We start from the raw sequence: 19,561 nt of genomic DNA on the forward strand, positions 1-19,561 counted from the left end.
AAAGTTATAGAGACAGTCTTAGAACTCTTCCAAAAACAAGTAAGCATTGATTACTACTTTTTCATTAGTACCATTCTCATTCAACAAATTGATTTTCACCCATCATGTGCCAGGCACTTTTATAAGGATTTAGGCTATAAAAGTTGACATAATAAACAAGATTCCAGCTCTTATAGAGTTTATATTCTAGTTTGAGGAAGGGGAAGACAGACAATAATCAATAAGCCTAATAATTGAGAGAGAATGATTATCACTATGGGAAAAATATAGGGAAGGGGGAGTGCATAGGCAGTGTTATGATTAGGGATGGGACAAATGTACAAATTTAAACAGAGTAGTCAGGGTAAGTCTAATTGAAAAGATGACATTTAACACACAATTTGAAGAAATGTGTTAGCCATGCTCATATCTAGCAGAAGAATTATCCAGATACAGGCAACAGCCAGTGCAAAAACTCTCAGGCAAGAGTCCACCTACAGTGTCAGAGTATTAAAGATCTCAGATTGCCTGAAGCAGATGGAGTAAGAGGACAGTGATAACAGGTGAAGTCAAAGTGAGAACACCTTGGAAATCCCTGGAAAGACCTACACTTGGGGGGCAATTGGAGGATTCAAGAGATGAAGCTGCACCATCTGATTGATGTTTTAAGAACCCACAGCCTATTACATTGAGAGTATTCTCCAGGGAGGTGAGGGTGGACACAGTGAGACCAGTTAGAAAGTGATTAGAGTATCAGAGGTGAGAGATGATGGAGGCTCGGACAAGGGGATAGCAGTGGGAATGGTGGTAAATGGTTTGTGGATATATTTTGAAGGTAGAACCAACAGGATTGCCTTATGATTTGGAGTTGGGATTTGACAGAAGTCAGAAAATAAGTTTTACAATGCCTTACTTCAATTTCTAGACACAAAAAGCTCCAAGAGATTTAGTTGACCTACACAGATTTTGAAGTTTGCAAAAGAAGATAAGAATTAACGACAAAAATTAATATGGGCTTTCTTCAAACAACTTCAATATCGAAAAAGAGAATACCAAAGAAGGGTCAATTATTTTGCAAAGAGTGGAGGGGACTATTATCAAACAGTTATTTTGCACCCCATGACTTATATTTATGCTATTGCCAGAGAGATTGGGATGCAGTTGCAGATTGAGGAAAAAAGTGAGTTATATGGAGGTAAGACAGTAGAGTTTCTTGTTTAGTACAGACTGTGGAAGCAGGCCACTTTGGGTGTGAATTCTGTTCTATTACTTACTAATAATTTAGCCCTGAACTCACAAGGTTATTGTAAGGATTAGACAAATTATTTTAAGAAAACAGTTTAGAATAATGTCTAGAAATTTGTGTCATATAAGTGTTAGGCATTATTCTCTCTGTGTGTTTTGTGTGTGTGTATGCATGTGTGTTGGGGTTGTTTTATGTAGCTCCTTTATTGCTTTCTTACACTTCCATTACTCAGTTAGTTTGCAAAATGCTAGTTTATTAAGTTGTAAGTTGATCATTCTCTGAGGGACTGATTTATGCTCAACTCAGATGAATCTTACTCATAAACCAATATAACAACTTAGATCTTTTCTCTGAAATTAATACTGCCAAAATAACCAAACACACATGTCAGCAAGTATAAAATTCTCCTCCAGAACATTCCTCCAACAATGGAAAAACAATGTCAGAAAGCAAAAGGTGGTTGAAAACTTTAAAAAATGTTCTTATAATCTTGTGGCAACTTGGTACATCATTGTTTCCTGTAAAAATACTTGGAAAAGAAACAAGAATCCTAATTGAATACCCTTTATTTCCTTCTCCTGCCTGATTGCTCTGGCCAGAACTTCCAGCACTATGTTGAATAGGAGTGGTGAGAGAGGGCATCCCTGTCTTGTGCCAGTTTCCAGAGGGAATGCTTCCAGTTTTTGCCCATTCAGTATGATATTGGCTGTGGGTTTGTCGTAGATAGCTCTTATTATTTTGAGATACGTCCCATCAATACCTAATTTATTGAGAGTTTTTAGCATGAAGGGTTGTTGAATTTTGTCAAAGGCCTTTTCTGCATCTATTGAGATAATCGTGTGGTTTTTGTCTTTGGTTCTGTTTATATGCTGGATTACATTTATTGATTTGCGTATGTTGAACCAGCCTTGCATCCCAGGGATGAAGCCCACTTGATCATGGTGGATAAGCTTTTTGATGTGCTGCTGGATTCGGTTTGCTAGTATTTTATTGAGGATTTTTGCATCAATGTTTATCAAGGATATTGGTCTGAAATTCTCTTTTTTGGTTATGTCTCTGTCAGGCTTTGGTATCAGGACGATGCTGGCTTCATAAAATGAGGAAGTCAAATTGTCCCTGTTTGCAGATGACATGATTGTATATCTAGAAAACCCCATTGTCTCAGCCCAAAATCTCCTTAAGCTGATTAGCAACTTCAGCAAAGTCTCAGGATACAAAATCAATGTACAAAAATCACAAGCATTCTTGTACACCAATAACAGACAAACAGAGAGCCAAATCATGAGTGAACTCCCATTCACAATTGCTTCAAAGAGAATAAAATACCTAGGAATCCAACTTACAAGGGATGTGAAGGATCTCTTCAAGGAGAACTACAAACCACTGCTCAATGAAATAAAAGAGGATACAAACAAATCGAAGAACATTCCATGCTCATGGGTAAGGAGAATCAATATCGTGAAAATGGCCATACTGCCCAAGGTAATTTATAGATTCAATGCCATCTCCATCAAGCTACCAATGACTTTCTTCACAGAATTGGAAAAAACTACTCTAAAGTTCATATGGAACCAGAAAATAGCCCGCATCACCAAGTCAATCATAAGCCAAAAGAACAAAGCTGGAGGCATCACGCTACCTGACTTCAAACTATACTACAAGGCTACAGTAACCAAAACGGCATGGTACTGGTACCACAACAGAGACATAGATCAATGGAACAGAACAGAGCCCTCAGAAATGATGCCGCATATCTACAACTATCTGATCTTTGACAAACCTGACAAAAACAAGCAATGGGGAAAGGATTCCCTATTTAATAAATGGTGCTGGGAAAACTGGCTAGCCATATGTAGAAAGCTGAAACTGGATCCCTTCCTTACACCTTATACAAAAATTAATTCAAGATGGATTAAAGACTTACATGTTAGACCTAAAACCATTAAAATCCTCCAAGAAAACCTAGGCAATACCATTCAGGACATAGGCGTGGGCAAGGACTTCATGTCTAAAACACCAAAAGCAATGGCAACAAAAGCCAAAATTGACAAATGGGATCTAATTAAACTAAAGAGCTTCTGCACAGCAAAAGAAACTACTATCAGAGTGAACAGGCAGCCTACAGAATGGGAGAAAATTTTTGCAACCTACTCATCTGACAAAGGGCTAATATCCAGAATCTACAATGAACTCAAACAAATTTACAAGAAAAAAACAAACAACCCCATCAAAAAGTGGGCAAAGGACATGAACAGACACTTCTCAAAACAAGACATTTATGCAGCCAAAAAACACATGAAAAAATGCTCATCATCACTGGCCATCAGAGAAATGCAAATCAAAACCACAGTGAGATACCATCTCACACCAGTTAGAATGGCCATCATTAAAAAATCAGGAAACAACAGGTGCTGGAGAGGATGTGGAGAAATAGGAACACTTTTACACTGTTGGTGGGACTGTAAACTAGTTCAACCATTGTGGAAGTCAGCGTGGCGATTCCTCAGGGATCTAGAACTAGAAATACCATTTGACCCAGCCATCCCATTACTGGGTATATACCCAAAGGACTATAAATCATGCTGCTATAAAGACACATGCACACGTATGTTTATTGCGGCACTATTCACAATAGCAAAGAGTTGGAACCAACCCAAATGTCCAACAACGATAGACTGGATTAAGAAAATGTGGCACATATACACCATGGGATACTATGCAGCCATAAAAAACGATGAGTTCGTGTCCTTTGTAGGGACATGGATGAAATTGGAAAACATCATTCTCAGTAAACTATCGCAAGGACAAAAAACCAAACACCGCATGTTCTCACTCATAGGTGGGAATTGAACAATGAGAACTCATGGACAAAGGAAGGGGAACATCACACTCCAGGGACTGTTGTGGGGTGGGGGGAGGGGGGAGAGACAGCATTAGGAGATATACCTAATGCTAAATGACGAGTTAATGGGTGCAGGAAATCAACATGGCACATGGATACATATGTAACAAACCTGCACATTGTGCACATGTACCCTAAAACCTAAAGTATAATAATAAAAAAAAAAGAAACAAGAATCCTAATATCAGTTGGTTAGCAAAAATATTTTCTAGATGATAATGGGGACCTACATAATAACCATTTTTCAATAGGTCGCCATTTTTAGTAGTGCTAGTATATGACAATCTATATTTCTTCTTTGATTACGAAATCTCCTCCATTATTTTAATATGACTCCAGTGCATGTGGTCATTTTCAGGATTTCAACCTATTTTGCATTAATTTTACTCATTACATGTGAATTGATAGTTTCCTGGTTGCCCAGTAATATTGAGGAGTGCACATCCACCTCATTAATAATATACACGTAAGTCATGTTTCAAAGTGTATTATTTTTTGGAAGACATATGTAATCAACTAATTTCATGTGTGAATGAATTCTAGTTAGCTCCATTATATGAAGTTGTTTTTCCCAATTGTGAGTATCTAACTCCTATAACACAGTACTGTATTCTGAGACTCACCCTTTACTTTTAGTAATTATGAAAGAAAGAAGGGGAAAGAAGAACAAACAGTGTTGTCTAGGGATGGAATGTGGTTCTCCTTGAGATCTCTTAGTGAGAGAGGATTAAAAAACTATTGCTACTTGGGCAAAGTTTTGCATCTGTCACTATCAAACCCATCAGATTCACCATGGGAGCCATATTCCAAAGGTCTGTGATCTCAAGATGACAGCTCAGAGCCCCAAAGTGATAAAAAAAAATGCAGAGTTAGCTTCTTTTAATCATTAATCATTTTTGTGTAATTTGATTTTTCTCCTCATTTGTTTTAAACCCACCCAGACATTTTTGTTTTTCTTTAGAGTGCTCCCAGGCATTTATTTTACCCAATGCAATTAAAAATTCATTATGTGATCCACAGCGTTCAGATGAATTTGGCACTGCTTTGGAAGTTTCTGTTATTTGCCTGGGCCAAGAGGAATTCTTTTGAGAAGATAAAATATGGGATTTTAGCAATATTGATGTTGCTTTGGCTTATGTAAGTACTTAATTAGTGCTTCAGGAAAACACATCATTAACTTTCAATAGTATTTTCTGGAACAGAAAATATAAAAGGCAAAGTTTATGTTATTTAGGATACATTTACAAGGATGTGCACATATACACACTAACAAAATTATAAAGAGAATTATATTATAAAAGAAAAAATGACTACTCCAAAGTGAAATTGATCACATTTATTAGATTATATTATTAGAAGAATTTGAAATAATGTTTATTGGATCTAATGTTCTGATTCCACAAATTACTCTTACATGTGATGTTTGTTTCAAAGCCACTGCATGCATATCTTATCAAATGCTGCAAAAATAAAACAATATTGCCAAGAAAAAAATTATTTCGTACCAATACAGAAGAAAGAACACAATTTCTTATTGAGAAGCATTGTCAGATTTACATGGATGTAAGGTAGCATGAAAGTTACTACAAACTCTGGACAGAATTTCACACAAATTTACTGAGTAAAGTAGAAGAAAAATACAATGAAAATGTCTTGTATATTCTTGAAAGATAAATAGATGCACCTGGTGATTGTCTTCTGTAAAGTCCATAATGAAATCATGAATTGATTTGGAAGTATGTTTGCAGTCCCAAGGAACAGAAAAGCCCAAGACTTTGCACTTTAAAATAAAAAATTCAGGCCTCATATTAAGCCTATTGTGTTTACAAGCAGACACTCTAAGGAGAGAATGGGGAGGTAGCTGCCTCCCTTGTTTTTATGAAACAAAGATAATTTAATTTCATCATTTCACCCTTACACAACTGAGAAGAGCAATTTGGATGATATTTATTAAGAAATAGCCAAGTGGACTGTATGTATATGCATATATCGTGTGTGTGTGTGTGTGTGTGTGTGTGTGTGTGTAAGTTTCTTTCTTGCTTTCTTTGTAAATTACTGACTTTACTGGATCATGAATGGTAGCTATAACTAATTTTACAGAATTTTGATATGAATAGTCAATATATAATTAAAATCACTTTCCATATATTTGAAAGTCGTTTGTGTGGTTATATCAACTATACCATCTGCTGATTAAGTTAGCTCAAATAAAAATATATATATATATGTGAAACCACTTGTGACAGAAAAACTTTAAAAGATTCAAAACAAGGTGCTTATTAACTAAAAATAACCAATTGCAAATTTTAAAGGAAATTGTAAAATATGTCATTCTAAATAACAAAACAACTCAGCAAATACCGAAACATATACAACTGATACAAAGAAAATCATTAAAATGTATTAAAGGACATACATATGTCTGTCAGTGGAGAAATATAACTTATTCTTGGCAAGAAAGATGCAACACTATAAATATATGCTGTTTATAATAAACACTTAAAAAATAAAATATAATACTATTAAAAAATAAAATACAATAGTCATAAATATATGACTATTAATCACTAAGTATGATAAAAATTCAGTGAAAAAGATACAATCTTTTTCCTGACAAACAAAGCGTTTCTACAATTCAGCCAAAAGTATACATTTTTTGAGAAATCAGGAAATTCTGAAAAACTGAAAAACTTTTATTCTGTCTCTTCTCATTTGTAAAATATACTGTGTAAAATTTTAGTAATTAAACTAATGTTGTACTGTAATAGACATATATGGGATAAAAGAGATTTCGATAAAAAGATTTTAAATTTAAAAAAGAATACAGATTTAAAGGTGAATATTAAAACCAAAATTATAGGAAAAAATATGATGGTTTTTTAGTAATTTATTTTATTTTATAATTTCAACTTTTATTTTAGATTCGGGGGCAGGATTTCATGTGCAGGTTACTTGAGTATGTTGCATTATGATGAGGTCTAGTGTACAGCTGATCTTTTCACTCAGGTACTGAGTATAGTTCCTGATAGTTTTTCAACCTTGCTCTCCTTTGCTCCTCAATAGCCCCCAATGTCTATTGCTGCCATCATCATGTCTACAATTATCCAATGTTTACTCCAACTTATAAGTGATAACATGTGTTATTTTGTTTTCTGTTCCTGTGTTAATTCACTTAGAAGAATTGGCTCCAACTACATCCATGTTGCTGCAAAACACATGATTTTTTTCTATTTTTATGGCTGCATAGTATTCCATGGTATATATGTACTGCATTTTCTTTACTCAGCCCACTACCATTAAGTACCTAGGTTCATTCCACATTGTTGCTATTGTGAATTGTGGTACAATAAATATATGAGTGCTTGTGTTTTTTTTGGTAAAAAAATTTATTTTCTTTTGGATATATACCTAATAATGGGATTCCTGGGTCAAATGGTAGTTCCGTCTTATCTTTGAAAAATCTCCAAACTGCTTTCCACACTGGCTGAACTAACATTCCCAACCAACAGTGTATCAGTGTTCCCCTTTCTCCACAGCCTTCCCAGAGTCTGTTGTAATAACCATTCTGACTGGTGTGAGATAGTATCTCAATGTGGTTTTGATTCGCATTTCTCTGATGATTAGTCATGTGTAACATTTTTTTATGTGTTTCTTGGCCACTGTGTGTCTTCTTTTGAGAAGTGTCTTCTCATGTCTTTTGCCCATTTTTAATGGGGTTGTTATTTGATTGCTGAATTGTTTAAATTTCTTATGGATTCTGGATATTAGACATTTGTCAGACACATAGTCTGTGAATATTTTCTCCTATTCTATGGGTTGTTTGTTCACTCTGTTGATAGTTTCTTTTGCAATGCAGAACTTTAATTAGATCCCACGTGTCAGTTTTTGTTTTTGTTGCAGTTACTTTCCAGAACTTGGTCATAAATCTTTCCCCAAGTTATGGTTAAGTTTGAAAGCAGAATTTAGATGAGGAAAGGCTTTTTAATATATAACTAAATATAGAGAGCAAAGGAAATTCGGTAGACTTAATTATAAAAATAAAGAAATAACAAATAAATTTATGGCAAAATGTGTGACTAACAAAATTGTAATACAAATACTAAATTTGGAAAATAATATTTGCTACATATTTGATGGGCAAGAAATTGATAATTCTAGTATAGTATGCCAATAGCTACAAAATAAAAAGCACAAAACATTCAGGCAGTTTACAAAAAAATTCAATTTCAATATAATATTTAAAAATTCAACTTGGCTAATTAATAGAGAAAGTGAAATAAATAGAAAATTGATTACATACTTTCCACCTAACAGAAGGACCCACCTCCCCCTAAAGAACAAAAAGATATATACAAAAGCACAAAATTGTGAATGTATCATCTCTTGTTGGTAAGAATGTAAATTAACGCACACCTTTAAAAAAGTCATTTGACAATGTTCACCAAAATTTAAATATATATTCACCATGACTCAGGAAATAATTCCAAGGAGATAATTGCCAAGTGGTTAAATATGTCTACTATATGAATGTTTATTGTGACATTGTTTTAACAGTGAACTATTGCAAACAAGCTTAATGTCCAAAACAGGGTCTGCTTAAACAGCTGTAATACTCTTGTATTTTAATTTATTTGAGTAAAGATATTTATCCTGGAATTCTTTAAAGTCTATTAAAATAATAAGGTATAGCTATACTGGTAGTGACACAGAATTAACTTTCTGATGCATTATTTAGTGAAAAAGAGCAGATAACAAAATAATATTTACAAAATAACCTCATTGATGTAAAATTCATCTGTGTATTTGTGTGTGTGTGTGTGTGTGTTTAAATATATCTAAAGGGAGCAATTTGGAAAGATGAAAGATTTGAATGTTTTCTCATCTAGTTTTTCTATATTCCACTGATTATTCTTTTAAAAAATTATAATTGTGATGGATCACATAAACAGAACCAATGACAAAAACCACATGATTATCTCAATAGATGTAGAAAAGGCCTTCAATGAAATTCAACAGCCCTTTATGTTAAAAACTCTCAATACACTCGGTATCGATGGAATGAATCTCAAAATAATAAGAGCTATTTATGACAAACCCACAGCCAATATCATACTGAATGGGCAAAAGCTGGAAGCATTCGCTTGGAAAACTGGCACAAGACAAGGATGCCCTCTTTCACCACTCCATTCAACATAGTATTGCAAGTTCTGGCCATGGCAATCAAGCAAGAGAAAGAAATAAAGGGTATTCAATTAAGAAAAGAGGAAGTCAAATGGTCTCTGTTTGCAGATGACATGATTGTATATTTAGAAAACTCCATCGTCTCAGCCCAAAATCTCTTTAAGGTGATAAGCAACTTCAGCAAAGTCTCAGGATACAAAATCAGTGTGCAAAAATCACAAGCATTCCTATACTCCATAAAAGACAAACAGAGAGTCAAATTATGAGTGAACTCACATTCACAATTGCTACTAAGAAAATAAAATACCTAGGAATACAACTTACAAGGGATGCGAAGGACCTCTTCAAGGAGAACTACAAACCACTGCTCAAGGAAATAAGAGAGGGCACAAACAAATGGAAAAACATTCCAAGCTCATGGATAGGAAGAATCAACATTGTGAAAATGGCCATACTGTCCAAAGTAATTTATAGATTCAATGCTATCCCCATTAAGCTACCATTGACTTTCTTCACAGAATTGGAAAAAAATACTTTAAAATTCATATGGAACCAAAAAGGATCCCACATAGCCAAGACAATCCTAAGCAAAAAGGACAAAGCTGGAGGCATCACACTACCTGACTTCAAACTATACTATAAGGCTACAGTAACAAAAACAGCGTGGTACTGGTACCAAAACTGATGTATAGACCAATGGAACAGAACAGAGGCCACCAAAATAATGCCACACATCTACAGCCATCTGATCTTTGACAAACCTGATGAAAACAAGCAATGGGGAAAGGATTCCCTATTTAACAAACACTGTTGGGAAAACTGGCTAGCCATATGCAGAAAGCTGAAACTGGATCCCTTCCTTACACCTTACACAAAAATTAACTCAATATGGATTAAAGACTTAAATGTAAGACCTAAAAACATAAAAACCCTAGAGGAAAACCTAGGCAATACCATTCAGGACATAGGCATGGGCAAAGACTTCATGACTAAAACCCCAAAAGCCATGGCAACAAAAGCCAAAACAGACAAATAGGATCTAATTAAATTAAAGAGCTTCTGCACAGCAAAAGAAACTATCATCAGAGTGAACAGGCAACCACAGAATGGGAGAAAAATTTTGCAATGTATCCATCTGACAAAGAGATAATATCCAGAATCTACAAAGAACTTTAACAAATGTACAAGAAAAAAATAAACTGCCCCATCAAAAAGTGAGAGAAGGATATGAACAGACACTTCTCAAAAGAAGGCATTTATGCAGTCAACAAACATATGAAAAAAAGCTCATCGTCACTGATCATTAGAGAAATGCAAATCAAAACCACAATGAGATATCATCTCATGCCAGTTAGAATGGTGATTATTAAAAAGTCAGGGAACAACAGATTCTGGAGAGAATGTGGAGAAGTAGGAATGCTTTTACACTGTTGGTTGGAGTGTAAATTAGTTCAACCATTGTGGAAGACAGTGTGGCGATTCCTCAAGGTTCTAGAACTAGAAATATCATTTGACCCAGCAATCCCATTACTGGGTATCTACCCAAAGGATTATAAATCATTCTACTTTAAAGACACATGCACACGTATGTTTATTGTGGCACTGTTCACAATAGCAAAGACTTGGAACCAACCCAAATGCCCATCAATGATAGACTGGAAAAGAAAATGTGGTACATATACACCATGGAATACTATGCAGCCATAAAAAAGGATGAGTTCATGTCCTTTGCAGGGACATGGATAATGCTGGAAACCATTATTCTCCGCAAACTACCACAAGAACAGAGAACCAAATGCCGCATGTTCTCACTCATAAGTGGGAGTTGAACAATGAGAATACATGGACACAGGGAGGGGAACATCACACAGTGGGGCCTGTTGGTGGGTAGGGGCTGTAGGGGGATAGCATTAGGAGAAATACCTGATGTAGATGACGGGTTGGTGGGTGCAGCAAACCACCATGGCACGTGTATACCTATGTAACAAACCTGCACGTTCTGCACATGTACCCTAGAACTTAAAGTATAATAAAAAAAGAAAAAAATTATAATTAGAAATAAGGATGCTTTAATTTTAAAAAATCGTTAATGAATTTAAAAATATATGCCCATTTGTACCAGTATTGTTCAGAGAATGAAGAGTAGCTATTTTTTACACTCCTTGTGGGAGTATGAACCGTTTTGCAGTTGCTGAGGCAATACGACAATATAGAACAAAAGTATTAGAACGTGCAAATTCTTTCCCCACCACTTTCAAACCTAGAAATTTCTTTTACAAAAAATGTGAAGAAGGCGTTGTCCCTATTGTGAATGATTTCTGTGAAGTGGAGAGGCTGGAGCAGTCAGCCAGAGGGCCACAAGTGTGCTTCGTTTCACTCAAAAACTGTTTTTGTTTTATTCTAAATTTAAGCCAACATTTAAAATTCGAATGTTTCACAGAAATTATGGGTTCCTAGTTTCTCTTAAAATTTCAGAAGATCGGCTGGGCGCGGTGGCTCACACTTGTAATCCCAGCACTTTGGGAGGCCGAGGCAGGCGGATCACGAGGTCAGGAGATCAAGACCACGGTGAAACCCCGTCTCTACTAAAAATACAAAAAATTAGCCGGGCGTGGTGGCGGGCGCCTGTAGTCCCAGCTACTCGGAGAGGCTGAGGCAGGAGAATGGCGTGAACCTGGGGAGGCGGAGCTTGCAGTGAGCCGAGATCGCGCCACTGCACTCCAGCCTGGGCGACAGAGCGAGACTCTGTCTCAAAAAAAAAAAAAAAAAAAAAATTCAGAAGATCTGGCACAATGGGGACAAATATACCCTCGACCACGAACAGCTGGAACTAAGCAGTGGCTGTCACTTTGAGGCAGGCTTTGTGCTAGCAGGTCCCACCATTTCTATACTTATCTCATTTATTTTTACCAATTTGACCTTTAAATTCACAATTCCTGGGTTAAGGTATTTGCTAATCAACTGAAGAGAGACATTTCAATCTCAGGAACTTTCCCTACATGTCTGAGATACTCAGTACTTTTGTCTAGAGTGAGTCTATTTTTTCATGTATTATTCTTTCTGGATCCCAGATCATAAGTCACTGACTTCTCCAGTGGTTTTATTATCTTATATCGTCTAAACCAAACAGATTTACTCTTTGGTTTGGGGCCTGGAAATCTGAAGAGGAGAGTGCATGGGCTTAACTATTTAGTGGAATTTTCAGTTCATCAAATGTTTTGCCTTTATATGCAGTGAAAGTTTCTGGCTTTCCCCATCAGACACTTTTCTAATTACTTCATTCCAATTCATTATAGATTTGCTTTGGATGGAGACCAGGTCTGTTAACTCTCAATTTCGTCAAGAGTCCCCGCAAAATTTTCAGTCTGCTAGTGCTTGTCCTTAAGTTATGCGTTTCTGTAAGGGACATTTTTTTCCAAATAGCAACATGGCCCGATTTATATTGGAAATCTTTCAAATTGCATTAAACTGCTCTTGATTGAATTAGCAGTTTCCAAGCTTCTTTCTCACAGCTGTCACGGAGTGGAACTGCACAATCTGTTCAGCTAGTTCCAGGGCAGGTGTTTTGTCTTCACAAAAGGTGTTTTCTTTAAACCAGCCTGTCTGGAGATTGTATGTCTTCTTAGGAGGATTCCAGCAACTTTACTTTTAGCTTATCAGGTAGCCTAAATCCTCTGTGCTACCTGCTTAGCAGTTTAGCAAAACTAAAAATATGGTTCCTGAACCACAGGGTACAAGTGGGGAACAAAACCTGAGCTCTGGAAAGCCAGATGCTTTTGAAAGAAGTTGAAACATATAAATAATAGAAATGGTTAATATAATATTTATCCGTCTTTGTTGTGACTTGGTATTTAAGCCTTCCAATTTGCTGATGCTCATAAAAATGTTTTGGAGAAACAGTCTTACGGTAAAGGACTGGACTGTATTGCTGGAGAGAAATTAGGAGGGTGAGAGAGAAATATCTGATTCTGTATATAAGGAAACTTACATCAAAAGAATTTAAGGGATCCTAACAAACCCAGGGTTAGTTAATGGTAGAGCCAGGGTAAGAATACTAATCCTGGATGGGCGTGGTGGCTCATGCTTGTAATCCTAGCACTTTGGGAGGATGAGGTGGGCGGATTGCCTGAGGTCAGGAGTTCGAGACCAGCCTGGCCACCATGATGAAACCCTGTCTCTACCAAAAATACAAAAAATTAGCTGGATGCAGTGGCAGGCACCTGTAATCCCAGCTACTCGGGAGGCTGAGACAGGAGAATCGCTTGAATCTGGGAGGCAGAGGTTGTAGTGAGCTGAGATGGTGCCACTGCCCTCCAGCCTGGGCAACAAGAGCGAAACTCCATCTAAAAAAAAAAAAAAAAAAAAAACAAAACAACAAAAACTAATCCTGTCCTATGCCATTCAGGTCATCATATAAATGACGCATCACTTAAACTGTAAAACTCCTGTCTTCTAGAAGCTTAAAACCAAGACAGGACCATGGGACTGCACCATTGTGTACACACACGCACACACACACACACACACACAAAATAAAACAAGCAGCACTTGAAGACAACAAAACTCTTCCAGATTAGCAAACTCTAGAGGAAATGTGTGAATCAACAAACCCTAATATGTTCATTTGAACCATCTGTAAGAAAAGAACAATAGGACATTCAAAAGTAAAAGTCGACAATCTTTGAAAGGAGTTTACGAGCAATAAAATAATCATTAATTGTGAGAAAAGATAAGCAAAACAATACCTTTAGCATGTGACATGTGGCAGTTTCTGCTTGATGAGACTTGGATGAGTCTGAACATGAAACATTCTCATATGTCAGTCTCTGTGACTGACAGGGCCTTGGGAGAAGCTAACACTGACTGGAAGATATAGGACTGATCTGTGGAAAAGAACCCTACTCAGAGGTGAGATGCAGAGAAGGTAACTGGGTAATACAAAAATCCTCAAGTAAGGTGGTGAGGTTTTTTGCCATCATCAATACAAAGATGTCCAATCTGGTGAACGGAAACTGTTAAGAGAGACATCCCAGGTGCAAACTCTCTTTGTAAGTCATGAGGGCGGGTAATTATCTTAGAAAATACCCAGAAAATTGCAGGCTCTTCCATTCACGTGGGCGATGCGGGACAGGGTCCAACTCTGGGGAAGCAAGGCTCGCAGAAGCCAAACAGTACAGAGATCTCTCTGGTGCTAGAAAGGGTCTAGGGTCCTGGGGAGAGGAATTAGATCAACCGATTGTGGACATACTGTTGATCATTTGGATAGTGTTGGAAAATGGAACAGTTCTAAGAAATCAAGTGACAGACCCACAGTCAAGTAATGACTTACTACACAATGAACAGGTTTTATGACCTTTAAATGTGCTTATAAAGTCTAGTTCATCTGATAATTACAAATATTAAATGAGATATTAAAGATAAGATGCCTCATGTAGTCCCTGGAACACACAGAACTTCAATAAGTGTTGTGTACTGTGTAATTAGGGCACATTTGGTTTTCATCGGCACCAAATTTTTATCAACGTTTGCACATTTATTTAAAATAAGTTGTTCTGCAATAAATCTCCATGTTGTAATTATTTAGGTAAACGTAGTGAGGGGCTTTGGTTCATTGAGATACAGAAAGGAAATAATTTTAGATATTTTAACAACCATGCAAAAATTCTCCTTACTGTCTGAGTATTCTCTCAATTAACTACTGAAAGAGTTAGATATGTTTGTCCTAAGGAAGCAGGTCTGGAGGTTGGAAGGGAGACTGGGAGTTAGGAAAGATTCCTTCCACAGTACCTTTGGGAAATCAATGCTTTTCTCTACAAATCTTTTCTAAAAAAGTTTGAAGGGTGACCCATGTGCATATATTACTGTGTTTAAAATGTTAAAAGGTGGCATGGTAGAGGCTTAGTCACCCTACTCCTGGTACGGCTAAGAACAGAGGATATTAACAACATTCAACAAAATTTATGGTACTACTAATATATAATGCAATAGAAGATAAATATATTCCAATTTATTTTCTAAATAAGCTAAATTCTGCATTATAAACTCTATATAAATTATAGATAATATACGATTTTATATGTTTTAACATACCAGTAGCCCATTTTATGAGAACTGCATGATCTGGTCTTCACTGAGTTTTTTGGCCTCTTTTCTTGCCAACTCTTTCTTCCCCTCTGCTTTCCAGCTTCACTGAATGGCTTCCGTTTCCCTCAATGTGTCACGCTGTTTCATACCTCCCTGCTTTTCTCACACCACTTCCTTCCATTCTAAACTTCTATGTTTTCTGCCTGGGAAATGTCTCACCATTGCTCAAAAGCTACCTCATGCCATTTTCTCAATGAATAGTTTCCTGGCTCTCTAATATTGAGATCCTGGTTTATTCTTACTTCTTTCACATTGATAAGCAAGTTTGTAACTCCTGGAATCGTATTCATAAAGCTAGGATCCATTCATTCAAGCACTTGGACGCTGGTAGTATGCTTAGGGTCTCCTGGCTTGTGCCGTGGCAGGGGTGCATATCAAATGTAGAAAAATTTCTTGCTCCTGGTGTACTTTTAGTGTAAGTAAATAAATCTCTGATGAAATATTTGGACAGGAACCTGCACTACTTTCTAACGAAATGCAGCTGAATATCTATCTGGTGCTGTCAATAGCAGCCAACAGAGCTTTCCTCTCTCTCTCTCTATTGAAAGGATGAATAAACACTGTAACTAAAGAAAATATCTAAAAGAGCAGGTAAAACATGAGATGTGTGATACCACTCTGGAAACCCAGAGATCTTCCTTTTTGCAGGAGAAAGAAAAAGGAAACTTGATGGAATAGTGCTAGTTTTCTGAACAAGAGTCAAGCACCTTTGAAACTAGAATCAAGACTTGTAAAGAAAGCAAGTTAAAACCAAAAAGTAAGTCCTACAAGATTTGTGAAATGACAGTAATGCCTCTGGTAGCTAATAATTTACTAATTATACTACCAACATTTCTCCATGATGATTTTTATAACACTTCTCTCCCAAGACTTCTTTCTATTAAATAACAAAGTAAATATATTCAACAGCTCTATAATTACAAACAACTCTAAATATTTGTTTGGAATTGCACATTAACAACCCCAGATTTGTATTCATAATAAAATGGAGAGCATGCCAGATGGGATCCTCCATGGAGATGTGTTTCCCACATTCTAATTACCTGTGGTTGGTGATAAGCCAAACAAGTTAGGCTTCCTTAGATCCACTTGCCACAGGCCTGCCCCTAGTCCCTGCCCCTCGTCTTTCACGTGGTGCAGATGGAATGCTCAGGGAAAGGTCTGGAAGCACAGTGATGGAAAGAAGCTGAGGTTGGAGAGGCTATTGTGGAAAAGCACTCAAGCTTTTATATATTCTTAATTCACAAATATAAGAGGAAAAAGTGAATACATTTGTTTCATTTTATCTTCAAGGCAATATCACTGATTATTGTATAATTTTCAGTACATTCTTCAGAATAAGTTTACATTTTTCAGGATACGAAGTTTCACTGTTTTCCTGAAAACTTTTGCTTGTTATCTTCAGACCAAATATGCCCTGTTCAGTTTTCTTTTTATGCCCCTAATTAAGAGTAAAGAATCCCTGTAAGAGTCTATCTAATTATTTTTATTCTCTATGGCCTGGGTATGAATAGGTGAAGCACCTTGCTGTCTTCCCTTTCCAAGAATCTATTCTCAGCATTTGTATTTCTATAATACATGGCCCAAAGGAACAGCAGCTCATTTCCACTCTTGTTTGGGTTAATTTTGTTAAATTCATTTTTCTGAAATGATCCTCTGAAAAAGGAGGAGTTTATGGATGTGTAATGTTGAAATGGAAAAATTCAAAATGCATATTGAAAAGCATTTTAATGACCACTTCTTCTGAGGCACATTACCAGCATGGGAAGGAATAGTTCCTTTCTGCCTCAGAGACCTGCTTCTCAGATGTTTCCCTTTCAGACATCTCAGATGTCTCCACATCTTCAGTGTCACATGTAGGCAGAGTAGGTGTAACATCATATGGGATGATTTCAGGGACCTGAGAAAACCTCGTACTCACTTAGATCTTGTCTCACCAGTTCTTATTACCTCTTTAGTTCTACAATAAGCAATATAGTTTAAGTTTTAACTAACCTGACAGCACTGGACAAGCTAAAATGCAAAAGTAGAAAGGATTTCTGGCCAGATGGCTGAATAGGAACAGCTCTGGTCTGCAGCTCCCAGTGAGACTGATGCAGAAGATGGGTGATTTCTGCATTTCTAACTGAGGTAGCTGATTCATCTCATTGGGACTGGTTGGACAGTGAGTGCAGCCCATGGAGGGTGAGCTGAAGCAGGGCAGGGCATTGCCTCACCCAGGAAGCACAAGGGGTCAGGGGATTTCCCTTTCCTAGATAAGGGAAGCCATGAGAGACTTTACCAGGTGGAACGGCACACTCCTGCCCAAATACTGAGCTTTTCCCATGGTCTTCACAACTGGCAGACCAGGAGATTCCCTCTGGTGCCTGGCTCGGTGGGTCCCGTACCCACGGAGCCCAGCAAGCTAAGACCCATTGGCTTGAAATTCTTGTTGCTAGTGCAGTAGTCTGAGATCGACCTGGGATGTTGGAGCTTGGCAGGGGGAGGGGCATCCACCATTGCTAAGGCTTGAGTAGGCAGTTTTATACTCACGGTGTAAACAAAGCTGCTGGGAAGATCGAACTGGGTGGAGCCCACCACAGATCAGCAAGGCCGACTTCCTCTCTAGATTCCACCTCTGTGGGCAGGGCATATCTGAACAAAAGGCAGCAGCCCCAGTCAGGGACTTATAGGTAAAACCCTCATCTCCCTGGGACAGGTCACCTTGGTGAAGGGCAGCTGTGAGCACAGCTTCTGCAGACTTAAATGTCCCTGCCTGACAGCTCTGAAGAGAGCAGTCGTTCACCCAGCATGAAGCTTGAACTCTGATAACAGACAGATTGCCTCCTCAAGTGGGTCCCTGACCCCCGTGTAGCCTGACTGTGAGACACCTCCCAGTAGGGGCCAACAGACACCTCATACAAGAGAGCTCCAGCTGGCGTCTGGCAGGTGCTCCTCTGGGATGAAGCTTCCAGAGGAAGGATCAGGCACAATATTTGCTGTTCTGCAGCCTCCACTGGTGATACCCAGGCAAACAGCGTCTGGAGTGGACCTCCAGCAAACTCCAACAGACATGCAAGCTGAGGGGCCTGACTGTTAGAAGGAAAACTAACAAACAGAAAGGAATAGCATCAACATCAACAAAAAGGACATCCACACCAAAACCTCATCCTTAGGTCACCAACAACAAAGACCAAAGGTAGATAAAACCACAAAGATGGGGAGAAACCAGCACAGAACGAATGAAAATGCCAAAAACCAGAGTGCCTCTTCTCCTCCAAAGGATCATATAAATGTGAATGTAAAATGGGGCTGATGGTCATAAAGCCAGGGGTAAGAAGTAGGCAACTGCCCGGCACATGGGCACTGCCTGAGCACCAGCTTTCCTCTCTTGCTGCCATGATCTGGGGTACAAGCATCCCAGGAGGGGCAACCCTGGACTGGTGCTCTGTGGCTGGAGGAGAAAGGGAAGGCCAGCGGGGCTGGGCCAGTTAGAGCTGGGGAGGAGGAATAGGCTGGGGCTGGGGCTGGGATCTGCTGACTCCAAGTGTGATGGGAGCGAGAAAGACCCCTGACATGTTTGACTTTTCAGGATCATTCCTGTTGCCATGTAGGAAGCAGGCCAGGGAGGAGGGCCCTGGGACTAAGGTAGGAGGCTGAGTGTGCAGCCCAAGAAGGGTCCCGAGGAAACATGGCGGCATCCAGGCTGGTCTGTGGACTTGGGTGGGAGCAGGCAGGCAGATGGGGGAGACTAGGGAGGAGAAGCTTGCGGAGAGTGATGGCCTCTCTGGATACTTTAAAATGCAAACAAAGGCACGGCCACTTTGGAGGTTGGTTTGCAGTTTCTTGATAAAGTTAAATGTACACTTGTCAGATGATCCTGCCATTTGTCAACTAGGTACCACTACTCAAGAGAAATGAGACTCATGTTCACACAAAAACTTGTAAGTGGATGTTTATAGCAGTTTTACTAGTAATCACCCAAACAAGGAAGTGGCCACATGTGCCTCACCTGGTGAGGGGACAAGCAAGCCGTGGCCCACCCCGAGATGGAAGCGTCCCGAGCAGGGAGGAGGGAGGATGTTGACACCTGGCACCACAAACGTGTCCCAAAGGAAGCGGCTGAGCGG

This window comes from Nomascus leucogenys, chromosome 23 (assembly GCF_006542625.1).
Source record: "Nomascus leucogenys isolate Asia chromosome 23, Asia_NLE_v1, whole genome shotgun sequence".
NCBI lineage: Eukaryota > Metazoa > Chordata > Mammalia > Primates > Hylobatidae > Nomascus > Nomascus leucogenys.